Genomic DNA, 21534 nt, shown 5'->3' with positions numbered 1-21534 from the left:
GGGGGGTCGTACCCAGACAATTTGACCCTATGAACATATAATTACCTAATTTAAACCTTTTTACAAGATTATACCATCATACGACACTCCCAAACCTTTCCAAAAACCTAAGGACAAACTTGAACACAATCTTCTCTAGTTTACGGACGTAGTGGTCGTTTCTTGACGTTTAGACTTTTAATCTTCAAAACCAATTCAATTGCATTAATTTAGGTTTATAAACATCATTTTAACTGTTTTTAACTCATTATTCATAAGGTGAGGCTCTAACTTAAGTCATAGAATTTCCGGGGTATTACAATATCCCCTTCTTAGGATCATTCATCTCCGAATGTCACTTGGACTTCTTTCTAGGGAGACAATGACTCAAACTAGCAGCACCACAACCAGTCACATCAACAACATCATATCATCATAGCATATAGGAATTTAATCCACAACATCACTATGCTCAAAACTCTTTACTTCACATAAGTATAGGAGGAACTACCTTCTCCATATTCAATGAGCATCAACATATCTATTAAGCAATCAACAAGACATTTCTTTAACAAGACAACATCAAGGATGCTCATTACAAATCTCATGAAGACAACGTCACACAACATCTATGTGCAATTTCAACCATGAGAAACAACATTTATGAAAACTCAAAATATAACTTAAGCATGAATTTTCACAAAATATGCACATACAAGGAAATCATGTCATAATTATCAACACACATGCTTTACCAAATTAAGAGAGGCTACTAACCTTGAATTTGGCTAGGATTAGGAGGAAAAAGATGAGGGTAGCGGGACTTCATGTCGGCCTCGGCCTCCCATGTTGCACCCTCAACTAGGTGGTTTCTCCATAGGACTTTTATAGAGGCAACCTCTTTATTCCTCAACTTCTTAACTTGATGATCTAAGATTTCGACCGGAACCTCTTCATAAGAAAAATTCTCATTCACCCCTAAACCTTCTTGAGGAAGAATGGACACCGGGTCACCTATACACTTCTTTAACATAGAAATATGGAACACCGGGTGAACCGGGGCCAATTCAATGGGCAATTTCAACTCATAAGCGACCTTTCCGACAAGCTTCAAGATCTCATAAGGCCCAACATACTGGGGGCTAGGCTTCCCCTTCTTACCAAACCTCATCACCCCTTTCATGGGTGAGATCTTCAAGTAGACCCAATCACCAACTTCAAATTCAACATCTCTCTTTCTATTATCGGCATAAGACTTTTGCCAACTATGAGCCGTTTTAAAACTATCCCTTATAAGTCGAACTTTCTCCGTAGCCTCATAGACTACCTCGGGACTAAAAAGAGCAAATTCACCTATTTCAAACCACCCAACCGGAGATCGACACCTTCTACCATAAAGTGCTTCAAAGGATGTCGTAGCAATACTCGAGTGGTAGCTATTGTTGTAGGAAAATTCTATCAAAGGTAGGTGGTGATCCCAATTACCTTTGAAGTCAATGACACATGATCTCAACATGTCCTCTAGGGTTTGGATGGTGCGTTCTGCTTGACCATCCGTTTGAGGGTGAAATGCGGTACTAAGTTTCACTTGAGTACCAAGCCCACTTTGGAAAGACCTTAAAAAATGCAAAGTAAATTGGGCACCTCTATCTGAAATAATCGACAACAGGTCCCCATGCAACTTCACAATCTCCTTAATATATAACTTCACAAAATCTTCAGCCGAATAAGAAACCTTGATGGGAAGAAAATGGGTTGATTTGGTCAATCTATCCACAATGACCTAAATGGAGTCATGTTGCCTACGAGTTTGAGGCAAACCTACCACGAAGTCCATATTGACCTTTTCCCACTTCCAAGTGGGGATATCAATATCTTGTGTTAGACCTCCCAGTCCTTGGTGCTTGGCTTTGACTTGTTGGCAATTTGAGCACCTAGCCACAATTTTTGCTATCTCTCTTTTCATTTCGTTCCACCAATAAATCTCACGTAAGTCGCTGTACATTTTGGTGGTTCCCAGATGGATGGAGTATCAGGACCCATGGGCCTCCTCTAAGATTTCTCTCTTAGGCCATCCACATCCGGCACACATAACTCCCTTGGTGCCTAAGCACCCCATCTTCTCCTTGAGAGAAAGTTTCTATTGCTTTATTGAGAACTAACTATTTTAGTTCCATCAAAATAGGGTCAAGATGTTGCTTAGACTTCACGTCAATAACCACCGATGACTCGGAATTATGACGGACCATGACACCTCCTTTTGGGGAATCTTCAAGTCGGACACCCAAACGGGCTAGCCTATGTACATCACGGGGAAACTCCTTTTTCTCTTCTTCCACATGTGACACACTACCCATATATACACGACTCAAAGCATCCGCAACCACATTTGCTTTTACGGGGTGGTAAAGGACACTTATATCATAATCTTTCAAGAGTTCCAACCACCTCCTTTGTCGGAGATTCAATTCTTTTTGGCTAAAAACATATTGAAGACTCTTGTGGTCGGTAAACACATCCACATGAACCCCGTAGAGATAGTGTCTCCAAATCTTTAAAGCAAAGACTACGGCCGCTAGCTCAAGGTCATGAGTTGGATAATTCTTCTCATGCACCTGGAGTTGTCTCGAGGCATAAGCTATAACCTTACTATGCTACATGAGGACACAACCCAAATCCACTCGGGAAGCATCAAATATACTACAAACCCTTCGGTGCCCTCCGGTAAGGTCAAAACCGGAGCGGAGGTGAGCTTATCTTTCAACAATTGGAAGCTCCTTTCACAAGATTCCGACCATTTGAATTTGGACTTCTTTTGAGCTAAGGCCGTTAATGGAGATGCAATAGATGAAAATCCCTCAAAAAACCTCTGATAGTAACCGGCAAAACCCAAAATGCTTCGGATGTCGGAAGGACTCAAAGGTCTAGGCCAACTTTTGACCGCATCGGTTTTCTTTAGATCAAATTCTATACCCTCACTAGAAATAATGTGACCAAGGAAAGCAACCGATCTTAGCCAAAACTCACACTTTCTAAACTAATCATAAAGTTGGTGATCTTTAAGGACTTGCAATACTATCCTCAAATGATTTACGTGATTATCCTCACTTTTAGAAAATATCAAGATGTCATCAATAAAGACAATAAGAAATGAGTCTAGATAATTTCTAAACACACGATTCATAAGGTCCATGAAAGCCGCCGGGGCATTTGTAAGACCAAAGGACATCACTAAGAACTCAAAATGACCATATCTTGTTCGGAAGGCTGTTTTTGGAACATCAACACCTCTCACCCTAAGTTGGTGATAACCCGACCTCAAATCAATTTTTGAAAAGTAACTCACTCCTTGAAGTTGATCAAATAAGTCATCAATCCTAGGGAGTGGATAGTTGTTCTTAATGGTCACCTCATTTAATTGTCGGTAATCAATACACATATGAAGAGATCCATCCTTCTTCTTCACAAATAACACCGGTGCACCCCAAGGAGATATACTAGGTTGGATGAAACCCTTATCCAACAAATCTTTGAGTTGAGCTTTTAATTCCTTCAACTCCGCCGGGGCCATCCGGTAAGGAGGGATTGAAATGGGTTGTGTATCCAACAATAAATCTATGCTGAAATCTATTTCCCGTTCGGGAGAAATTCTGGGTAAGTCATCAGGAAAGACTTTCGGAAAATCCTTCACTACAGGGACCGTCTGTAAAGGAGGAATCTTGGACTCAAGATCCTTGACTCTCACAATATGATAGAGATAACCCTTAGAAATCAACTTAGAAGCTTTTAGACATGAATTGATCCTTCCCCTAGGGACAAAATTTCTTCCCTTCCATAAAAATGGGTTCATTAGGAAATTGAAACTTCACAATTCGGGTCCTACAATCTATAGACGCAAAACAAGCACGAAGCCAATCCATCCCCAATATAACATCAAAGTCTAACATATCAAGTTCCACCAAATCAACTAAAGTGACTCTATTGGGCAATGATATAGGACAACCCCTATACACTCTCTTAGAAACTATGGAATCACCCACCGGGGTAGAAACCGAAAAGGGTTCATCTAAGACATCAGGAAGCATATCAAACTTCATGGCCACCAAAGGGGTTACAAAAGACAAAGTGGCACCGGGATCCAACAATGCATAAACATTAATTGAAAATACTTGTAACATACCGGTCACAACATTCGGAGAAGTCTCTTGATCACCTCGGGATTGGAGAGCATAGAAGCGATTCTTCTTGGGAGCATCGGGAGTTGGGCCACTTGCTTGTGCTTGAGGATTTTCCTTCCTTGAGCCTTTAGCATAGGGCAGTCCCTCCTCATGTGGCCGCTCTTACCACAACTATAGCAATTACCCATGCCAACTAGCACTTGCCTTCATGTTTTTGACAACACTTTCACAAATAGGCTTCTCAACATAAAGACCACCACCTCTTGCTTCTTGAGGCTTGGGGGTAGACACTTTACCTTTGTTGACCCTTGGAGTGTTAGGAGGACCTTGGTTGGAAAACCTCTTTTTGAACTTTGGCTTATCTTGTATTTCAAACCTAACCTTAGAAGAATTTCCATCATCGACCCTTGACCTCTTCAATTCCCTACCAACTTGTTTAAACTTTTGCTCCTCAATTTGTTCGGCATGAACCATAAGACGAGAAACGTCCATGCTTGGGATTAGCATAGCCGACCTACATTCATTCACCACAAGATCGGATACCCCAATAACAAATTTGTTCATTGTAGCTCAAGAGTTCGACACCAAAGTAGGAGCATGCTTGGACAATTGAGTGAACTTGAGGCCATACTCCTTCACACTCATACCCCCTTGACGAAGATTGATGAATTCTTGCATTTTCCTCTCCCTTAGTTCCAAGGGGAAAAACGTATCAAGAAAAGCCATCTTGAATGTAGCCCAACTTATCGGACCCTCTCTAATAGGTCTCCCCTCCTTCCATTGATCATACCACACTTGTGCCACATCTTTGAGTTGATAGGTGGCTAACTCCGCCTTTTCTTGAGAAGACACACCCATAGCCTCTAGAACCTTAAACACTTCATCAATGAATCCTTGTGGATCTTCTTCCACTTTGGAGCCAAAGAAAGTAGGGGGATTCATCCTTGTGAAATCCCTTATCCTAGAAGTGGTAGTGCTAGCATTAGGGTTCACTTGCACCCTAGCATCCCTAGTAACTTGAGTGGCCAACACTTGAGTCAAATTATGCATAGCCGACCTTATCTCAACATTAGACATAGCCCCTTCTTCAATAGGAACTTGAGGGTTCTGAGGAGCTTGAGGGGGAACCGCTTCATTCACATTCTCCACACCGGCCCTCCTTGTATTGTTCCTTCTTGTATTCATTGCCTATAAGCACATGAGAAGGATTAGAAGAAAAGGACTAGATAGACTTAAGACTCTTAGGCACAACTATGGAATAACAAAAGAGTGAAAGTTCCTAAGCATCTCGTAGCCTCCCATTCATAAGTGTGGCGTGCTTCACACCCATGAACAAGACTCTACTCGACGTGGTATCTTGTGACATGAATCCTACATTATTCTCAACCTTATGCTATGATAACAAGTTTGTAACGACCCGAGAGAACCCTAGTCATTATCGGCGTATTCGACCTCGAAGAGGTCTTATACAAGCCCTTAGCATTCATCATAGCATATATTATAGAATAAACCTACAAAACATTTAAAACATTTACTTTGGAAGTTCAACTTCACTTCATAGATGAAAAATAGATTCTAACTTCGTCACAATGTACCATCTAAACATAGAAGTATCGAAAATGGGACTTAGCCTTTACATCAATAAGAAGTCTTGAAATAGGAAAGTACAACAATGTCTTTCAACATAAGAAAAGAACTAAACATAGAAGCTAGATCATAGGGTCTTGTCCTCGGACTTGAGGAGTCACCAACTTGGGGAAGCAACTCCAAGTGTCTTGAGAAGTAAGCTTCAAATACTCAACGGCCCGAACCTAAATGTTTGGGGAAAAAGGAGAAAATATGGGTTAGTACAACACACGTACTAAGTATGGCTACTATGCATAAAAACCATTGAAACATGCATAAAAAGACATTTTAGTCAAAACATGCTTTTTACCAAGTAAATCCAATATGAACACAAAGTAAGCATCATAGTACAACCCAACATAATATCATCCCATCATATAGACAGCCCAAGCAATACTAATGCAATGCAAAGAATAGAATCTCATAACCCTATTCAAAGCCAAGTATCACATTAAGCAACCTACTTCATACATACATTCATAAGATCGTATTTCATCATAACTTACCATATTCATAATGATCATACATAACATAGCTTCAACATACATAAATCATAATCATCATAATCATAAGAGAACACTACTACAACCATCCCTTAGGATCCCACAAGTGGAATGTGCAAGAGAAGTCCCATACCCTCCCTTACACTATGTAGAAACCCTTAAGAAAGCCCTAGTAAGAGTTCACACCTTTCATTCCTTCATTTACTTTTACATAAGGGAGATATTGCTATAACTGACATAGACCATGAGAGCTACATGGAATCCGGTGTTCTACTCCCACACCGAAAAGAGAGGGTTAACACTTACCTAAGGTGTAACCATTCGTACATAGCTATCTAGGTGGATCCACTAAGCTAAAGTCCTATGTGGGCACATAGTTAAGGGTCAAGGATGCTGCTTCTAGAAGCCCTAACTTACTAAACGTGGGGGTCTCCATCTCATGAGACAACACATACCGTTGGTAATCCGGACTTGCTAAACATGAGGAAACCCGTGTGGGGAGCCAGACTTACTAAACGTGAGAACCCCATCTCATTTACATGCCCTTTCGATGCTAAGCATATAATTCCCTTTATTTTTATCATCCTTAGTCATCACATAAGTTCACATTAGCCTTTACTAGACTCTTATGTAAACATCTTATCATAATAGCTCATAGGTGTTCATAAGTGAGAATAATCCTTTCACTTAGAAACCCTAGAAAGTGAGTAAACCTTTGACTTTACATTACACTATAATCATGATAACTACCTTTCAATCATATAGCAATCATATCATCACATACATACATGCTTCATAGCTAATTCAAGTATAGAGGGGTTAAGGATGACGAAACTAGGTCATCAACACCACAATAACACATTAGGTATAACATCATTATAATCTAAGTAATTCACCTTTCATACTTGAGTTCAAAGAAGAACTAACCTTTATACCTTCTTGCCTTTTTTGGGGCATTCATACTGATACGCTCAAATTACACCTCCTTTCAGAAGCATAAGCGATCGTTATCAAGTAAAGAACCCAACTTGTAGGTTGGGATCGATCCCACGAGGAAAATGGTTTAGACTTTACTTTTAACCAACAATTATATTAAATTAGTCAAATTATTTCCAGAAATAGGTAATAAATGGGGGTTGTGCTTGTGTGAAACAAATAGTAAGAACTTAATAAATAATCAATAATCAAACTCAATTTTGGTTGTTATCAAGATAAGAGAAAGAACTAGGGTATACGTGTTCCCCATAATCTCATAACGCAGTAATCCTAGTAATAGCAATTCTTTTCTAGTGTATTACATGCAAAGTGATAAGTTAGGTATCTCTAAATCCTTGGTCCGGCATATAGAGAATTTCACCCCGCACCTTGGTCTGGCTACGTGTGTATAATTTACTAACCCTTACCTTTACCTCATATTAGACATCATAATCGATGTTTGGCTTAGTTATTACTTCGCACCAATCGACACTAGCCTATTAGATAGTATCACACTAAATCTATATTGATAATTCTTTTCTTGTTAATTACCTCTTCGGTCCGGCAAGTAGTAACAAGGCGAGTTCTAATGTTGGCCACCGTTAAAAAGACTTCTAAACGAAAGAATTATCCATGCATGTAAAATACTAGTCAAGAATTGCTTATTTACTGTTCATACTTTGTTAATTGATCATGGTTCCCACAACCCTAGTTGTGGATTTAGTTACTCATATTGGTAAGAACACAATTCATAATTGTAGATGAAGAAATCATGAACTTACGTAAAGAGAATAATAAACCCAAAAAATTAACTTGAATTGCAAAGCCAAAATCTTCAAAACGAACTTGGGAAATCAATAATTGCTAGAGTTGCAAATTAATCTCCAAAGTTACAAAGCAAAAGCAGAATAATAATGTCTAACCCCCAAAAACGAGGTTTACATGTCCTATTTATAGAAAAAAAATCCTAAATAAAAAAGGAAACAAATTAAGGAAAGTTTTGTTCAGGTACGCGTCTTCGATCCACGAGACCGACTGACGAACCATCGATGGATCTACGGTCTGTAAGTCCCTTCTGTCTCTTGGGACTTAGAAAATATTTAAGCATCCAAAAATCAGCTTCTCTGAAGCAAACGACGGACCAGCAGTACGGACCGTAGATCGACCTACGGTCCGTCAATCCCCTCCGTAGCTCCATACTTAGAATCTTCAAAAATCAGGTACTGGAACCCTCGCAGTTTCACTCTATGGATCAATAGTACGGTCCGTAGATCAATCTATGGACCGTCAATGAGCACCGTGGTTCCACACTTGGTCAGACTTCCCTGATTTGTCCTTAATACCATGCCTGCTGATCTACGGTCATAACCTATGGACCGTGAATGGACCTACGGTCCGTAGATCACCTCCGTGGATGCCTTTTTCTGCATTTCCTTCAGCTGTCTCTAAACTTCTGCGCCTGAACACCTTTCCTGCAAAACATGATAAAACACATAAAAACCAATACAAAAAGGCCCTAGACACACACAACTTGTAAGTGAAATGTATTAGAAATACCGTAAACTCACGGTATATCAACACCCTCAACTTCAATTCGTTGTTGTCCTCAAGCGACGCACTACAACTCTAAACGACACTTGTGTAGAAGCAAGCATTTCTAAACTCAAGCAATCACATGGCTCTCGACCTCCTCATTGTTCGGGTGCACACTCGTTTTCTTATACTCGACAAGCCAACTCATGTGGATCACATCATGACACAGACCAACCAATTGACACACAACACACCTTCTCACTGTCACTCAGGTACCAACTTTCCAACGTTGTAACTAGTGCCCTTACTTCAAACGAAATCCTCTTTTCGCAACAAATTTAATTTCATTCCTGGTGCAAGGATTTATTCAACACTCACGCTCAGAAGTAATTTCAAATACAGTTAGTGCTTACTGCCATAAGCTTGCCCTTATTTTCACTGCTTAGACTCTCCAAACCAGACTCTAGGATCACTATAGGACTTTATTGGCTTGTAACGTAGGCTCAGGGTCAGGTCTGGTACATTTAGGTACTGCTTAGTGACTTTCTGCCCTCCTTGTCATTACACTAGGCTTTTAACCTCTTTTTGCCTTGTTTTTGTCATATTATTGCATTACCTTCTTCCCTTGATTTTCTTCAACCACGGATGTGACTTTAGACTTTGTAGCTCATTTTCCTTTTACCTTATTGTTCCTTTCGCTTTTCCCAAGTCACATCCTTTCCTCATGTTTTCCCCTTCTTCTCATTTATATATATATATATATATATATATATATATATATATTTATTCACTCTTTTCATACCCATTTTTCTTTCAGTTTCCTCTTTCATAGCCACCCTCAACTTATGGATTTTCCATTAGTTGAGGTGCACAATACCCGATATTAGGTCAGGGCCAAGATTAAAGTTATTTTTTTTTACATTAGCCACCCTCAATTTAGGCTTTTGGCCTAAGTCAAAGTGCACATGTCCAAGGAGGGACCGGGGCCAACATAGTAGATTATGGGAAAGTGAGTTCGGGGTTTTAGAAAGAAATGGTTTATTTTTAGGCTCAAAGTTGGATCAAAGGGGACAGTTATTTCATTTGTTAAATCTTTCTAGGCATTTTGTGGATTTTTAGAACAATGGCCTATGATCACTTCCTATCCTCTAGATTGAATTGTCTTAGCAGGACTAACCGGGCAAGTTCTAGTTTTGCACAAAAACCGTTTGAACAGTCAATGATTCTCACTTACTCTTGGCACATAGTTTCATTATCAGATTATCAGTTTACCCAGTTCAAGTTTCAGGTCTAGTCATGTCTGGTTGATTGTTACTATGTCATACTTAGAGCCAACACAATCAACTAATTGTAGCCTACTTCTAGCATACAACCCAGAATCTGACGGGTATCATTTTTATAAGTCATCATGCTTCATTCTGTATCATGCTTCTACACATACAATCCTAAGACATGCTGGTTCAACAAAAATTAAACAGTCTCTTGGGGGAAAAGAACACAGGCAAGAAAACCCCAAGAGAGGATTCATAAGTTGGGTTATTCAGACTTCACCCTATCACTCACAATCCATTTACCCCACCCCCAACAAAAGTAGATGCAATTGTCCACAATGCATACATAAACAGTAAAAGAAAATGGATTTGGGTGAAGCAAACCTGTGGCGCAAAGCGCCGGTGAATCATCAACAAGCAGGGGGGTCCGGTTTTCTAGAGCCCTCTGGAACATCAGTAGGGGCACCCTCAGTAGTGCCCACCTCAGCAATCCTAGCACCCTCAGTAGTGCCCACCTCAGCAATCCTAGCACCCTCAGTAGTGCTCTCTATCACACGCTCCGCACCATCAGTGGTGCTCACAACGCCCCTCAAAATAGGCTGAACCTCTGCAACTTGGGCAGAGCTCGATGCCCCTGCAGCTCTCTCACGCACCCTCTGCTGGCACAACTCTTTGTTTGCAATCGACGCCCTCCTAGCCTCTTTCTCCTGCCAACACTGTCATTTCGGAGCTTTCTCTTCCTCCGTGCGGTGAGAGCGGTGCCTCTTGCCCTTGGCATGTGTCGGTGCAGGCCCCTCCTCGGCGATGCCACTGAATAAAGCATCTAGCACTGTATCATCAGCCAGCGCAATAGGGGCAGCCTGAGTCTCAACAGAAGGTGCAGCAAGAATGGCGTCAACGTCGGTCCGGAGCATGGCTATGTCAGCCTGCAGAGCAGATAAGTCTGTGGACGGCGCTGATCGCTCGAGGACTCGCAACTCAAAGGCGTCAAGTCGCTTATTAACAGCCAGGACCTTACGGTCCATCATCCCCTCCATCCTGCGTTTTATTCTAGCCTCGGACTCCGCAATCGACTTTTGCATCCACGGCTGGATGTGATGTAGCAGTGTGGCCATCTGCGCCTCTAACTTTTGTACTCTGGCCATCGGGACAACCGTCGCTCCTAACTGTGGTGTAGACCGGGAAGAACTAGGAGCAACACTAGCTGCCTGAGAAGAGGAGCCTGGGACAGTGTCGGTGTGGTCTGGGTTAATGGGGTCATCGCCCTGTGCCTGCCCCACAGTGTCTGCAAGATCGGAGCCCAAGGGGGTACCTCAATCTGGGGCTCTCTGCGAGATGCAGCCATATTTGCCTCATCTCGAATAAGGCTGATGTCCAATGCCCCTGTAGGGTGGACTAGCCTGTCGCAATGCCAGATCGGAACTCCAGAGTCCCTGCACAAATGAAAAATCAGACATGGGAAGGGGTAAGTAGTGGAGGTCCTGAAAGCTCTCTCATGGATCTCTGCCCGCAGCATTCAGGCAAAGTCGATCTCTACTCCCGCCACCAATGCAGCAACCATCACCGCTCTCTCCCAAGTGACCTGATTGTCAGCTTTTGTAGGCGACACTCTGTTGCGTACCAACAGCCAGAATAACTTGGCTACAAAATTCAATGTTTCCTTCCGGATGCCCAACCGTGGAGCAGCGACCCATTCAGCTCGCTCGCCATCTGCAGCAATGTACCTGGCCAGCCATAGTATCACAGCCTCTCGCTGCTCAGCATTCCTCTGGAAAGCGCCACTCCGCACGATGTCCCAGCGGTAATCAAACTCTGAAGTGTTAGGAGACCAAGAGTGGCTTGTGGTAGGACCATAGAGAAAACGGCTAATGGTAGCGGGTGATATGTCCACCGGACACCCTCGAACCAAGGTGGAAGTGAGCGGAGCCCGTGCTAGTGGCTTTGACCGCTTGGAAATGGACCCGCGGAGAGTGGCAGCATAGTAAGCATAGAACTCCCGGACAATCTCCTCGCTATACGTCCCTGGGTCTCGAGCCATCCAGTCACACTTGTGGAGTTTGAACAGCCGATGAATATCTGGCATAGTATGCAAGCTCCCCGTGAGGACTCCACACTCCTCTTGAATTAATCGGGCCATTTTTTGTTTGTCATTTATCATCTTTGCATCCCGATAGATTTGCCATTGACCCTCTACACACCACCTATTCAACTCCCCTGCTACAGGAGTGGGTTCATCATTATTTGGTGTAGGCATGGGCTCTGAACTAGTTGCCTTATCAGATGAGGCTGCTTGGTCATTCTCTCCAGACCCTGTGGATGATTTGGCGTTCGACCCTGTAGCATGGACAGACTCTGATTGTGAAGAGTGGGCAGACTGGGAGCCTGAGGCATGGGTAGACTCAGATCCGGACATAGGTCCCTCTGAACTGGAAGCAGCCCCAGTTGGTGACCTGATCAGTGTGTGCTCCTCATCAGACTGGGAGACAGTGACTACATCGGGGATCACCTTCCGGGGGGTGCTTCTGGGTGAAGCATGAGAAGCCCTAGGGTTGAGAGGCACATATGCTGGGTCAGAGTCGTTCTCGGTGTCCTCATCAATCAACCGGAAACTAGGGGCAACCGATTTGGACTTGCCCCGTTTTGAGTAGGTGACCATCTTCTTGGGTGCCATCGTACCTGCGGGAACGATATTAGTGCCGAAACTAACCATATGCAACATAAGAAACTTTTAGAATTGGTAATGACCCAAACTAAGTCCATAAAAAAAATTCTTGACAGATGCTACAATGGTCATCCACGAAGGAGACCTACGGTCCGTAGACTGATCTATGGTCCGTGGATCAGGGGGCCTGAAATATAAGTCGCAGATGGAAACCACAGAAGTGCAGAACGGTCCGTAGATGGATCTACGGACCGTAGTCCACCTCCGTGGTTTTACACTTGGTGAAAATTGGCAGGTGCATCCAATGACGAACCCCATCTACGGTCCATAGATGGATCTACGATCCGTAGATGGGGTATCGTGGAATCCAACAGTGCCAGGTATCATACAATTTTGGCTTTTGTTTTCAACATCAACACACCCTCATCATGCATTTACAAACTTAAGATATGCTAGTTCGTCATTCCTAGGATTCCGACCAATTATTATACCCTACAATTTAGACTTAGATGTGGAACCCTAAGTCGAAACTAGCATCTAGTATTTACGCTCACATACACTAATGCTATGCAATCACTATCTATTGATCCAAGGGCATTGTAATATTCAAGTTTATCATGCAATTTCATCTAACAATTACCCAAGGTCAAGACCCAACTCCCGACTCTCTATATTCAATCTATGAATCGAAATTCAAAGTGAAGGGAAAGTCTATTACCTTACAAGAAACAAGGAGTGGGGTGATTGCGTGATGATACTATGCTTAGCAAGACCAAGGAGTCACCTCTTCGTTGTTGACCAAACACCGGACCCTTTTTGGTAGATTATGGGATAGGTTGAGTTTGGTAAGGAAGGGATTTTGGGAATTTATGGAAAGGAGGATATTATGAGGTAGTTATGGAGTGATTTGAGGAGTTTAAAGAAAGGGTGAAACGGTTTAGGGAGTAATGGAGGGAAGGGAAATGATTTGAAACGTTGGGGCTTTTAAGTAATGGGGGTCCGGGTCGGGTCAGTAAACTTTAGTGTTTGGACTCACGAGACCCCGTCTACGGTCCGTGAGTCAATCTACGGTCCGTAGATCGGGACCGTAGATCACAATTATACTAGGACAATTTTAGGGACTTACCTGGGATCTACGGTTACCATTGACGGTCCGTGGATCAATCGACGGACCGTCGATGGGGTCCGTAGACCTCTGCACCAGACAATTTTCTGCAGATTTCTTGCATGGTGTACCTACACCTGTAGCAACCAATAGGCTATTTTTTTACATTTTCTGGACACTTTTTAGACACGGACCCTATATTACTTCTAGCCAACCCTAAGAACTAAAATACTGACACCCCTACCTACATTGATACAAAGACGCAAGTAATCAAAGAAAGCATAAACTACAAAATGGAAAACAGAACCCTATTGTTGGCTAGATTTTACATCTTGGGTTGCCTCCCAAGCAGCGCTTGATTTAACGTCGTGGCACGACGCAGGTATCTTAATTACTCAGACTTCATCAAGATTGCAGGCCTAGATCACTTCTTGCACAGTTTCAGCATTTCCAAGATAGATCTTGATCCTTTGCCCATTCACCACAAACCTTGTTCCATCCTTATTTTCAACCTCAACCGCTCCATGCGAGAGCACTTTTGTGAGCAAAAATGGCCCAGTCCACTTGGACTTTAGTTTGCCTGGAAATAGGCGCAACCTAGAGTTGAATAGCAGCACACGATCACCAACCAAATATTCTCGCTTTTCAATTCTTTGATCATGATACCTCTTCATCTTCTCTTTGTATAAGGCTGAACTTTCATAAGCTTTTAGGCGAAACTCATCAAGCACGTTCAAGTCATTCAACCTTTGATTAGATGCAGTGCCTGAATCCAAATTTAACTTCTTCATTGCCCACATAGCCTTGTGCTCTAGCTCTACTGGTAAATGACAAGACTTCCCATATACAAGTTGGTAAGGCGACATACCTATGGGGGTCTTGTATGTAGTGTGATACGCCCATAGAGCATCATCAATCTTCCTTGACCAATCCGTTCGATTGGCGTTCACAGTCTTTGCCAATATCTGCTTTATTTCTCTGTTGGACACCTCAACTTGACCGCTAGTCTGTGGATGATAAGGAGTGGCTACATTTTGACGGACACCATATTTCTCAAGTAGTGTTTTGAACAACTTATTACAAAAGTGAGAGCAGCCTCCATCGCTAATAATAGCCCTCGGTGCACCAAATCTGGAGAAGATATTCTTTTTCAAGAATGCGGTGACACTTTTACCTTCGTTGTTGGGGAGTGCTACTCCTTCCACCCACTTCGATACATAATCAACCGCAACCAGAATATACTTCATCCCATATGAACTCACAAATGGACCCATGAAATCGATGCCCTATACATCAAACAATTCGATCACCAGTATAGGATTCATAGGGAGCTCTTGCCTCTTTGAAATCCCTCCATCTCTTTGGCAACGATCACAAGACTTGGCGAAATCATGAGCATCTTGGTGGATGGTAGGCCAATAGTATCCACACTGCAAAATCTTATGTGCAGTCCGAATACCACTATGATGCCCACCAACGGGTGATGAATGGCATGCTTCAAGTACGCTCAACATTTCAACCTCAGGCACACAGCGACGAATAATCCCATCAGCACAACTACGATACAAATAAGGCTCATCCCAAAAAAATTTCTTCACATCATGCATAAACTCTTTTCTTTGGTGAAAAGACAAATCGGGTGGCACAATGTCGCTTGCCAAATAATTAACAAAGTCTGCGAACCAAGAAATCAAATCATTAGAAGCAGCCAATACCTGTTCATCTGGAAAAGCATCATTAATTTCAGCCCTATCTCCAAGCTTTAGCATGGCCTCTTCCTCTAATTTGGACAAGTGGTCGGCAACTTGATTTTCGGTTCCCTTTCTATCTTTTACCACAAAATCAAACTCTTGCAGCAACAATACCCATCTAATCAATCGTGGTTTTGCGTCCTTTTTTGCCATGAAATACCTCAATGCAGAATGGTCAGTATGCATGATGACCTTAGTATCAAGCAAGTTGGAACGAAATTTTTCGAATGCAAAAACCACCGCAAGAAGTTCTTGTTCGGTCACTGTATAATTCTTCTGGGCCACATTCAGAGCTTTGCTAGCTTAGTAAATAGGGTGAAGAATTTTCTCACGCCTTTGACCCAATATTACACCAAGCGCCACTCCACTCGCATCACACATTACCTCAAACGGTTGTCCCCAATCTGGTGAAATAATGATAGGTGTTGTAACTAACTTTTTCTTCAACTCTCCAAATGCTCTAAGACAAGTATCATCAAAACAACACTTATTCTCCTTCTCGAGCAGTTTGCACAAGGGATGTGCAATTTTTGAGAAATCTTTGATGAATCTCCTATAAAAACTTGCATGCCTAAGAAAACTTCTAACACCCTTTACAGAGATGGGTGGTGGAAGCTTTTCTATTACCTCGACTTTAGCTCTATCAACCTCAATACCTTTCTCTGAAATTCGATGACCCAACACTATACCTTTTTTTACCATGAAATGACATTTCTCCCAATTCAGCACCAAGTTGCAGCTTCACATCTTTTGAGCACCTCGGCCAGATGTTCTAGACAGTGATCAAACGAATCACCTACCACTGAAAAATCATCCATGAACACCTCAATAGTGTCCTCCACCATATCAAAAAATATCGACATCATACATCTCTGGAAGGTTGCTGGAGCATTGCACAATCCGAATGGCATTCGTTTAAAAGCAAAAGTCCCATTTGGGCAAGTGAAGGTGGTCTTTTCTTGGTCTTCTGGAGCTATAGAAATTTGATTGTAGCCCGAATACCCATTAAGAAAACAATACCAACCCTTGCCTGCAAGTCTATCTAACATCTGGTCCATGAATGGCATAGGAAAGTGGTCTTTCTCTGTCCACGCATTCAACTTCCGATAATCCATGCAAACTCTCCATCCAGGACAGGCCTCATTGGAACAAGCTCATTCCTTTCATTTGGAACCACAGTCATACCACCTTTTTTAGGTACACACTGCACAGGACACACCCAATACTATCTGAGATGGGATAAATAACTCCCGCATCCAACCATTTGATGATCTCCTTTTTGACTACCTCTTGCATAGGTGGATTTAATCTTCTCTGGTGCTCAACACTGGGCTTATGATCTGGCATGAGTTGGATTTTGTGAGAACAGATACCGAGGGGAATCCCAATAATGTCTGCAATAGTCCACCCAATCGCTCGCTTGAACCTCTTTAATATAGTCACCAAGCACTCTACTTGCCTTGCATTCAAATCTACTGCAATGATGACCGGCAAAGTATTCTCTTCGCCTAAATATACATACCTCAAGTGCGGTGGTAGAGCTTTAAGCTCCAATTTTGGTGCCTCCACAATAGATGGTCTTGTAGGTGGGGACTCGCGATTCTTCATGTCTAGCTCATACTTCTTTGGTTTGGACCGGTATTCACACTTATCAAGTGCGGCTACCAACTCATCATACTCTTCAATACCATCACTACCAAAATTCATCATGACTGCTGCTAGTGCCTCAACACCTAATAGCTCTTTAATTTGCACTTCTGACCCACTCTCCACTCCGTAAGTTATAGCAGATACTGTTTGTAGCTCACCATTCTGCTTCATGGATCTACAGATATTGAAAGTTGCTTCTTCATTGTTCAGTCTGAACTTCATCTGTCCTTTTTCCATATCAACCAACGCACGCCCTGTGGCAAGAAATGGTCTCCCAAAGATGATAGGAACCTCAAAATCAACCTCACAGTCAAGGATCACAAAATCCACCGGAAAGATGAAAGATTCTACTTTCACTAGCACATTATGGAGCACACCTATGGGCCTCTTCACAGTCCGATCAGCCATCAGTAACCACATTGCAGTGGGCTTTGGATCCCCTAGACCCAACTTCTTGTAAATAGATAAAGGTATGAGGTTGATGCTAGCACCAAGATCACTCAATGCCTTAGCAAAGTGTAATAACCCTATAGTACATGGGATCGTGAAAGCACCAGGGTCTTCCTTCTTCTGCAACAGAGATCTTGTAGCAATAGCACTACAATGGTGCAATCTATCATCATCTTAGAAACTCACAGACCTTTTCTTTGTCACCGTATCTTTCATGAATTTTGCATATCCAGGCATTTGCTCCAAGGTTTCTATCAGAGGGACATTGATAGAAAGCTGCTTCAACATAGTTATAAACCTGGGATATTTACCATCTTCAGTCTTCTTCACTAACCTCTGTGGAAAAGGTGGTGGAGGTCTAGGTATGGGAACCACTTTCTGAGGTATCTCCACTTCTTGTTCTATCACAATCTCTGACTCCTCTCTAACTTCCACCACATCATCTTCTTTTCTATTCTCAATTTCCACCACAGACGGCATAGGTGGATCTATGGTTTGCTTACCTTCTCAAGTAGTAATTGCCATACAATGTCCATCATTCTTTGGATTCTGGATGGTGTTGCTTGGAAGAGTGCCAGGTTGACGCGGGTTCACTGTAGTAGACAACTGCGTCATCTGCTGCTCTAGATGCTTTATTGACACTGCATGGGTGTCAACCTTTTGACTAATACCAGATAAGTCGTTTCTCATCTCTTTCACATTCTCATCAGTCGCATCAAACCTTCTCATCATCTTATGTAGATTATCTTCGATACGCGTCATATTACCTCCAGCTTCCATAACACCAGATTCCCGATTTTGAGGGGGAACATAGGGTCCAACCTGATCATTTCTGTTGCCATAGTTGTTCCTGTTGTAGTTGTTGTCGCGATTGAAGTTCCCATCTCGGACATAGTGACCCTCTCAGTTGTAATTTCCATAGTTTCGACCTTGGTTCCCTTGATCTTGGCTCCAATTTTCCATGTTGGATCCTTGGGCGTTTGGTCGGAAACCCCCCGTCTGATCGTTCACCGCATAAGTGTCCTCTTCATAGTAACACTCCTCAACTGGTGGTGGAGTTCTAGTTAAGTAGTTTACAGCATTTACCTTTTCTGCTCCTCCACTCACATGCTTCAATACCAACCCCAACTCTGTCCTCATCTGAGCCATCTCCTCACGAATATCATCTGCAGAGTTAATAGTAGCATTATGAACAACAAATGTGTTTCTCCCAGTATCTGACCTCCTAGTGCTCCACGCTTTATTGTTGCGAGATATCCTCTCCAATTTTTCAGAAATCTGTGCGTATGCACAATCACCATATGAACCTCCAGCAATAGTGTCAAGTACTACTTTATTGTTATCATCCTATCCTCGATAGAAATATTCCTTCAGTGACTCATCGTCAATACGGTGATTTGGGACACTTCTTACGAAAGCAGTGAATCTGTCCCAAGAGCTACTCACAGACTCTCCAAGTAATGCCACAAAGTTGTTGACCCTATCTTTGTGATTGAGCTTCTTAGACACTGGATATTACTTTGCTTTAAACACCTCTGCTAGTTGGTCCCATGTGAAAATTAAGTTATAAAGAAGCTCAGTGAACCATACTGCAGCATCGCCTGTCAGTGACAGAGGGAACAGTCGTAACCCAATGAAATTCATATCCAAGTCTGGTCTACCTACACAACTTTTGCACACCACCCTTAGCTTGGCCAAGTGAGCATGTGGATCCTCCGATGGCGATCCTGAAAATAGGCCTCTTGCTGTAAGCATCTGCATCAAACTACTAGTCACTACAAATGTGTGCCCTGGAGGTAGAGAAGGTAGGACGATGGGTCCATCGGAGTCTGCTATGTCGATGTTGCCCCGATAGTTATCATGGTGTTGTGGGCTGGTGGACCATGCACTCTCACTGCATCTCCCAATTAATTTTCAGCTAGACCCCGATTTTCCCCACCAACTACTCTTGGCTGCTGTAACTCAACTGTTTCATCTAGATTTCCTCCGATAGGATGAACTGGAAGTCCTTGATTGTTCATTCTTCGCAAAGTTCTGTTCAACTTTGATCGTACGGAGTAAGTGGTTCCCGTTGGCTCCGTGCACTTGGCATACACTAGAGTCGGAACCTGAAAGAGGCAAAAACAAAGAAAAAAAGTAAAATTAGGAAATATTTGACTAATGTTCAATATTGTAGTTAAAACTAAATCTAAAAGCCAGATTCCCCGGCAGCGGCGCCAAAATTTGATATGCTCAAATTACACCTCCTTTCAGAAGCATAAGCGATCGTTATCAAGTAAAGAACCCAACTTGTAGGTTGGGATCGATCCCACGAGGAAAATGGTTTAGACTTTACTTTTAACCAACAATTATATTCAATTAGTCAAATTATTTCCAGAAACAGGTAATAAAAGGGGGTTGTGCTTGTGTGAAACAAATAGTAAGAACTTAATAAATAATCAATAATCAAACTCAATTTTTGTTGTTATCAAGATAAGAGAAAGAACTAGGGTATACGTGTTCCCCATAATCTCATAACGCAGTAATCCTAGTAATAGCAATTTTTTTCTAGTGTATTACATGCAAAGTGATAAGTTAGGTATCTCTAAATCCTTGGTCCGGCATCTAGAGAATTTCACCCCGCACCTTGGTCTGGCTACGTGTGTATAATTTACTAACCCTTACCTTTACCTCATATTAGACATCATAATCGATGTTTGGCTTAGTTATTACTTCGCACAATTCGACATTAACCTATTAGATAGTATCACACTAAATCTATGTTGAAAATTATTTTTTTGTTAATTACCTCCTTGGTCCGGCAAGTAGTAACAAGGCGAGTTCTAACGTTGGCCACCGTTAAAAAGACTTCTAAACGAAAGAATTATCAATGCATGTAAAATACCAGTCAAGAATTACTTATTTACTATTCATACTTTGTTAATTGATCATGGTTCCCACAACCCTAGTTGTGGATTTAGTTACTCATATTGGCAAGAACACAATTCATAATTTTAGATGAAGAAATCACGAACTTACGTAAAGAGAATAATAAACCCAGAAATTTAACTTGAATTGCAAAGCCAAAATCTTCAAAACGAACTTGGGAAATCAATAATTGCTAGAGTTGCAAATTAATCTACAAAGTTACAAAGCAAAAATAGATTAATAATGTCTAAACCCCCCAAAACGAGTTTTACATGTCCTATTTATAGAAAACAAATCCTAAATAAAAAAGGAAACAAATTAAGGAAAGTTTTGTTCAGGTACGCGTCTTCGATCCACAAGACCGACTTACGAACCGTCGATGGATCTACGGTCCGTAAGTCCCTTCCGTCACTTGGGACTTAGAAAATATTTAAGCATCCAAAAATCAGCTTCTCTGAAGCAAACGACGGACCAGCCGTAAGGACCGTAGATCGACCTTCGGTCCGTCAATTCCCTCCGTAGTTCCATACTTAGAATCTTCAAAAATCAGGTACTGGAACCCTCGCAGTCTCACTCTATGGATCAACAGTACGGTCCGTAGATCAATCTACAGACCGTCAATGAGCACCGTGGTTCCACACTTGGTCAGACTTCCCTGATTTGTCCTCAATACCATGCCTACTGATCTACGGTTATAACCTATAGACCGTGAATGGACCTACGGTCCGTAGATCACCTCCGTGGATGCCGTTTTCTTCATTTCCTTCAGCTGTCTCTAAACTTCCGCGCCTGAACACCTTTCCTGCAAAACATGATAAAACACATAAAAGCCAATATAAAAAGGCCCTAGACACACACAACTTGTAAGTGAAATGTATTAGAAATACCGTAAACTCACGGTATATCACATACTTCCATTACCAACAATTCATAACCAATAAATA

The sequence above is a fragment of the Solanum stenotomum genome, chromosome 4 (genome assembly GCF_019186545.1).
Source record: "Solanum stenotomum isolate F172 chromosome 4, ASM1918654v1, whole genome shotgun sequence".
In the NCBI taxonomy this organism is placed as follows: Eukaryota; Viridiplantae; Streptophyta; class Magnoliopsida; order Solanales; family Solanaceae; genus Solanum; species Solanum stenotomum.
The sequence above is the reverse complement of the archived record's forward strand: the minus strand, read 5'-3'. Positions refer to the sequence as shown.